Below are 7,684 nucleotides of genomic sequence, written 5' to 3'. Positions count from 1 at the left end.
ATGGCTGGATGAACTCAGATCTGGATCAAAACTTTTGAATCTTCATCAATGGCTTAGATCTGCTCCCCATTAGGTTGGATCGGCCAGATCTTCAACGGATGGTTCAGATCTGTCCTATTCTTGATGAACGGTCCATAATGTTTCAAAGCTTGATCTTCTTGTTTGGACTCCGATTCGAGCCCAATTTCAGTCGAAATAGATCCAAATCTAAGATCCTTTGATGCCTGCAAAATAAGAATTAAATATTAGCATCAAATAACACCAAAAATAATATAATTTGCAATTAAGTCTAAAAATACACACTATGCACAAAATATGATGTAACCATGATTTAAACTATGAAATCAACATCAAACCATGCATATATGAATCAAAATAATGCAGTAAAATCATGGTTTCAAGCTTTCACTTTTGCTTTAGATTAATTTCTTATTCGCTATGCTTTACTTTTGTTAGATTTAGATTCAAGCTTAAACCCCCCATTTATTTGCAAAACTCCCCAAATTCCATTTATATGTTTAAAACCCCAAAAATAGGAATAAAAATATGATCCTAAGATTACATCCTACTGTTGGTTCCTCGAGAGCGATCCTGGGCTCGTTACTACAATGTTATTGCAAAATTAAGGGGTTCAGTGAAATATTAAATTGTTAATTTGATAAGCCTATTTGTGACATTTAATATAGATTTTAGGCTACATCAAATTTTGGCGCCGTTGCCGGGGATCGAACCCGGGTCACCCGCGTGACAGGCGGGAATACTCACCACTATACTACAAATGGGAAGTTGGCATTAATAGCTTCTACCAAGATTCATTTCCATTACTGAAAAGTATAAATCTGAAAGTGCAGAATTTTGGAGTTGCAGAATTGTGAAGAATTGTGTGCAGAATTGTGCCAATTGAAAAATAAATTGTAACAAACTAGAGTTGCTGAAACTTGTAAGTTTTGAAGGATGAATTGGTAAAGATCTTAAGAGTTTTGATGGAAAGAAATTGAAAATTTTGAAAGTCTATTGGCTGGAATTGCAATCTGAAATCTCAGCATTGAGATGATATATTTTTGAAAGTATAGTTCTTAGTTGTTGAGCCAATTTTTTTTGCTGAAAGTTCCTGTTCTGAAATCTGATACTTCATTTCTTATTTTAACTAGTGAAATGCAGCTGCAGGAATGAAATATGTTTGTGTATCTTATGGTGCAATTGAACATTTTGTTTGGTGTTTAGGTATGAATGCTGAAAATGTCTTTGAACAGTGCTCTTGCAGGGCTGAATTTGGTCCCAGAATTCAGATATTTAAATCTGTAATTATACAGAAATGCAGAAATAAACTCTTATCTCTAACTTGTATCAAGTTGTTACATTGTTTCTGATCAGTGAAATGCTCAAGCAAAGTCTGAAAAGCTGTAACTGATTCAATTTGTTGGAGTTAGAATGTAAAAGCTGCAACTATATGTTATTGCAATCTTTGATAACAACACATTCTACTATGGAATTTCAGAATCTGTAGAAGAGCAGAATTTCCAGAAGCTGAATCTGCAGGTGCAATTCTTTTTGAGTTGGATTTCAAGAGTTGCAATCTAATGTTCTTGCAATCTTTGATAACTTGTACCATGAGGCAGAACCTGGAATTGATTCTGAAATCAAGTTCTGAAACGTGAAATCAGAATTCCAGTCAGAATTCTGCAACTCATCAATCAAATCCAGAATTCAGACTCGTTGACACTGATGTTGGAATTGCTGATTTGGCCAGCTGTATTGCAGTTGCTAGTTGTGTAATTAGTTTCTGCAATCACGTGCTATGATTTGTATGAAGAAACCAGAGCACAAAGATTCAATTGCTGGAATTCGAATCTGCAGAAATCAGAAACAGATTTTGATTATAGTTTGAAGTTGTTGGAGCTATGTTGATTATAGCTGAATTCTTTAGATATTGAATTCTGCAACATTTGCAGAAAGGCTGGAACATGTGCATGAATTCCTGAAACCAAATATGCAGTTTGGGTTTTGCAGTTTGTAATTGCTTTAAATCTGATTTTACTGGAACTGCAGATTGTTGAAGCTGCTGATTTCTGGAATTGGCTGGCTGCACTTAAGTTCTTAAATTAGTAAGTTGGTATTGACTGACAATTGGGAATTATAGACACTGTTTTGTGCAAGAATTGTATGCAACTCCATTAGTTTCACCTCATCTATTTTATAGCTGAAGAATTTCTGAACTTTTCTACTGCAATTTCGAGAATTCTGCAACTGAAGAAATACTACAGGAATAGAGAAAGTTGCAGAATGAAGAGGAGTAAATAGTGGTGAAAGAGTATCAAGTTTTTGAATGCATGATGTGTTTTATTGTCCGAGACGGACAATGGTTTGAGTGTGGGGGAGGGAGCTATTTTCCATTAGCAGAATTGAAGTGAGATTGTTTTTAGTTTCCAAGTGATGGAATTAAAGTGAAAAAAATAGTGAAAGAAAATTTTTGAAAATTGGCACATCAAAAGAGTATCAAAGGTGGAGATAGAGTATCAAGATTCAATGTTTGCCATCAAATTGAAGGGGAGGTTAGCTTGATACTTTAAAGTGGTAAAAACAAATGGTATTCATCTCTTTTTACATCAAAATGATCAACTCATCAAGTATATTCCTCCCATACTCTCATTCTCTCATTTTCTTCATTTAAGCCTTTTCCTTTGCCACTTCATTCACTTAAATTGTTCTTATTACTCTATTTTCAATTCTTCATGATAAATTCCTTTTGATTCATGTATGCTATGTTTATAGTGGTGGAGAATTAGAAAATAAGCAAGCTTATGATAGTGAAATGTTGTGAGTGACATTGAGTGGGCTCCACATATATGCAATTTTGAGTGTGAGAGCTAGAATAGGTAAATCCCTTGTGATATTGCAACTTGCTTAATTTTTCAATTGGATTGAAACTGCCACACCTACTGATTATTGTTTGGATTATATTTATGATTGTTTGTGATCTTTAAGATGATCTTAGTTAAACTCTTTTTACTATCTTTTAGGTATTGCTAGAAAATTTTCTATGGAGATGATTTTTAGTTTCTTTACTTTCACTGGACGTTCAAGACTAAGTGTGGGGGATTTGATAACCAAATTTTACTGCATTATTTTGATTCATATATGCATGGTTTGATGTTGATTTTATAGGTTTAAATCATGGTTACATCATATTTTATGCATTGTATCTATTTTGGACCTAATTGCAAATTATCTTATTTTTAGTGTTATTTGGTGCTAATATTTAATTCTTATTTTGTAGGCATCAAAGGATCTTGAATTTGGATCTATTTGGACCGAAATTGGGCTCAAATCAGAGTTCAAACAAGAAGATCAAGCTTTGAAACATTATGGGCCGTTTATCAAGAATAGGACAGATCTGAACCATCCGTTGAAGATCTGGCCGATCCAACCTAATGGGGAGCAGATCTAAGCCATTGATGAAGATCCAGAAGTTTTGATCCAGATCTGAATTCATCCAGCCATTGATCCAGCCGGATTAATCTGGACCGTTCAATGAAGACTGTGCAGATCCGGGCCATCCAGTGATGATCTGATCGATCCGACCTACGGGAGGGTAGATCCAGACCCTAGATCAACATCAGTACCTTCGGATCGGATTTTGGATGACTTTTCACCGCTGATTTAGCTCGGAATAAATCTCAGCCGTCGGTTCAAATCCCAGATCTGATTTAAAAGGGAAGCTACAGTGTTCCAGCTTCTTCGTCGACTCCACAGCGCGCAGCAGCCTCGTCCTCGCGGCAATCTTCCGGATTTCGGCCCCTTTCCTTCTCCAATCACTCTCCCGAGCTTCAATCTCGGTAGTGAGCATCTCGGCGGCATCATCCCGATCTTCTGGAGCCATTGGAGGGTGTTCTCTCCGATGGAATTTGGCTCGCGGCATCTCCCTTTTCCAGCTCGATTTGGAGGTGGTCTTCCAAATCCAAGCTCCGATTCCCATCAGCAACATTCGGAGGTGGTCTTCCGGTGTTCCTGAGCTTCACTCGACGTTTATCCGCGTTCCACAGCCTTCCATCAGATCCAGAGGCAGATTTCCAGATTTTCAGCACTTGAGTGGGTTTAGGGTTGTTCTTAGCTCGCCGGGGGTGGTCCGTCGGTGTAGTTAAGCACTCCTTGAGCTGATACGCCATTGAGATGTTCCATTGAGGTCCAAAGTTGGGTGGTCTCGACTTTGGTACTCTTGTGTGACGGCAAGAGTGTGAAACTTGTGGAATTGGTTGTGAGTTGGATTGGTTTACATTTTAATTCATTTTGTTATTGTTTTTATAGCTTAGCACAGATTACTTTTATGTTTTATTATCTTTTTATGCAAGTAGTTGGCATTTCTTTCTTTGTTGAAGCCTAGTTTAATTTTAATTTGTTGCTTGGTTACTTGTTTAGTGTTTAAATTTTAAGTTAGGGTTTCATTTCTGTTTAGATCAGATTTAATTGTGTTTTTCTATTTTATCTTTAGTTTAAGTGTGTGTCGATGGTTTAATCACAACGTAGAGTGACAATACGTTGAGGTTTGATCATTGGCACATAGTTAGATTTCACTCTTGCTTTAGATTAATTTCTTAATTGCTGTGTTTTTCCTCTGTTAGATTTAGATTTAAAGCTTTTAAACCCCTAACTCCATTTTTATATCGAAAACCCCAAAAATAGGAATAAAAAGATAATCCTAAATTACATTCTACCGTTGGTTCCTCGGATCGATCCTGGGCTCGTTACTACAACATTATTGTTTAATTAAGGGGTTCAGTGAAATATTAAATTGTTAATTTGATAAGCCTATTTGTGACATTTAATATAGATTTTAGCGCTTATCAAATTTTGGCGCCGTTGCCGGGGAATAACATTAATATGCAATGTTTGGTAATTTTAGGATTGTTTTTATTTTGGAAAACTTTGAAATTTTGTTGTTTTGATTGCTTTCATGTCATATATCCATGTGTTTGATGTTATTTGTTCCTGAGTCTTCTGATTTTATTTGCTAGTTGTTGTGTAAGAACAGGAAATTCAGAAACCATGGATCCATATTATCAGTATTTTGGAGATGGGATGGAGAATTATTTTTATCAGCCTTAGACTCAGTCCTATCAGTCCTACCTACCTATGGAGCAGCGGAATAGGTATGAGGATGCACAAGAACAAAATGAAGAATCAATGTGGAAATGCAATGAAGTTATGCAACAAATGAGAGAGCATCAAGAGCAACAATTTGCAAGGATACAGAATATACAGAGTCAGTTAGATCAGATAGCATCATCTATTAATCAGTTACAAAAACAAAGAGCCAGTGAAGAAGTGGATTGTGGAGATCTTGTCAGGCCTGACACTACTTCTATTTCTTCACAAGAATTTTCTAATATTATTTGTGATGATGATGTAATTGTTCAAATTGTTGATTCTACTGATGTTGTTGCTTTAGATGATGTAAACGATGCAGGTTTTGATGTTGAAGATAATTTATGTGTAGGGGAGTGCTTACTGGGAGCATTACCTCAAGAATCACCAAGAATGGAGGATGTAAGTGTAGGGACTTGTGCTATGGAGCCAAGCACCCAGGAATCACTACATAAAGATGTACATTTACCAGAACTGGAGTTTGAGCATGTATTTGAGGAGAAAGAGGTAATAAACACCACTCCAGGTACCTTTCAAGATGACAAGGTGAGTATTTTGTGTAATTTTTCAGAGAATTTTATTGAGGTACCGATTGTTGACTTTATTAGTTGTGATGCATTCTTTGATATATTTTATACCCACACTAATACTCTCCTATTTTCTTTTTACCCCACATGCGTGTGGGAGTTTTTTTCTTTTCATGATGTTGTAGGAGAACACAAGCTTCCGGAGTGGATGCTTGAACTGAACCGCCTCAGACCTCCGGAAAAAGCCTTGAAAGGAAAAAATGATTAATAAAAAGAAATTGATTGCAACCACGATTACTCCATGTCCGGTGTGGATGTGGATTTTATTGTTAAATCTTCTTCGACCACCGGAATGAAAGGGGAGTTGGTTCTAATTTCATTTTCTTTTGCATTTTAATTCATGCTTTGTTAATAAATCATTTTTATGCATTTCTTTAGTTACATACTTTGCATTTTGCATTTTACTTCCACACTTTGTTTTCAAATTTGCATTTTGTTTGGTATATATAGCATTTCAATTGGAATAAATTCTCCCATGAAAATTTTCTAGTAATATTTTTAAGATGGTAAAAGTTTCTTAAATTTAATCATCAATTTTTAGGTCATTTAACATGATTGGATGCTTTTCTTGCATGTTATTGGTTAATTTGGTGGTGGATTCCAATTTGATCAATTAGGCATGATTGCATAAAAAAATACCTAGAGAGGACCACTTTAAGCCTAAATATTATTTTATCTTTTTGTGACATGCACTCATAGCAAATTAAACTCTAGAACTTACTTAGTTTCTTTTCAAGGTCACAATAGCATATGTATGCATGGAGATGAAGGAGTTTGTCATTCTTGTGCCATCCTAATTTCCCATTTCTTTCCCTATAATTTTCTTTAAACATTTTCATTTAATCTAGCATTCAAACTCTCAATCATCTTTGCTTGTTCTATTTCATTTAGAGTTTTGGATTAGTTGCTTGATGAATTAATTTGACCAAGAGATGGGTAAAGGTTTGAGTGAGGGGGAAAGGTTGCTTATGTGGGGAGTATCAAGAATTCAGAAATGAGGTCAAGTAAGGAAGAAGCTTAGATGAAGTGTTGATGGAATGTTGGCCTCATCAGCTTTTACCAAGATTCATTTGAATAGCTGCAAAGATGGAACATTTCAGCTGAGTGAGAAACAGGTGCTAAGGCAATGAAGAAGCAAATTTTTAGAGCTATTGATGGAAGTTATATTCACAAAGCAAAAGGGCAGCAGCTGGAAACAAAATTCAGCTTTAGAGATGTATCAAGTTTGTATCAAACCCTTGTCATCAGTGTTGAAACCAATGGGAAATTAAGTGAAGCTCTTGTGGCAACTTTAGAACCAAATTCTTGAAGCTGAAATGCTGTTGACAGCAGTGCTTTTATGGATTTCTGAAACTGTGAAATACTATAATTATGTACTACTTCTTAGAATATGATTGCTTTGCCAAACTTTTGTAGAAGTACCAACTTGGAAAGTTTTCGAGTATGAGCTGAATTGTGTTGCTGAATTTGAATTCTTAGATTTATATGCTGTGATTCTAGAAGTGGTTTTGCTGTTTGTCAAGCAGTGCTATGTTTTTGCTGTTTTTCTGAAATTGTTACTGGGAAGACGATAATATCAATACGTGTTGAAGTTGATTAAGCAGAAATAGAGAAAGGGCAGGAAATGAGTCTCAATTTAACCTTGTGATTGTTGTTATGAAGCTGAAATAAGATGAAGTTTTCCTTCCTTTCCGAGCTCACTTTGAATCGAGATATGCAACTCCAATAGATTGACTTTCTTAAACTACTCGGTTTTACAAGAAATTTGGAAAGTATGCTGCCTTAAAAACTGAAACAGATATGGAAAATTGCTGGTGTTGAGCTGCACATTGCTAGAGCATGGAATTCAGAGATTTGAGTTTTGATTTCAGTTTTTTTGAATTGTGCCAATTGTGTGCCAATTTCTGCATTAAATTCTCAAATCATTGAGAAACTTAAGCAAATGAGTTGTATGC

General features: G+C 35.6%; 1 non-coding gene across 1 annotated transcript; it reads right to left on the bottom strand.

The window, feature by feature from the left end:
• Window positions 1-710: 710 nt before the first annotated feature.
• On the bottom strand, window positions 711-791 carry TRNAD-GUC. Its single transcript has one exon. It is a non-coding gene; the product is annotated as a tRNA-Asp (tRNA).
• Between the last annotated feature and the right edge of the window lie 6,893 nt (window positions 792-7,684).

This window comes from Zingiber officinale, chromosome 10B (genome assembly GCF_018446385.1).
Source record: "Zingiber officinale cultivar Zhangliang chromosome 10B, Zo_v1.1, whole genome shotgun sequence".
Taxonomy (NCBI): Eukaryota; Viridiplantae; Streptophyta; class Magnoliopsida; order Zingiberales; family Zingiberaceae; genus Zingiber; species Zingiber officinale.
The sequence above is the reverse complement of the archived record's forward strand: the minus strand, read 5'-3'. Positions and strand labels throughout refer to the sequence as shown.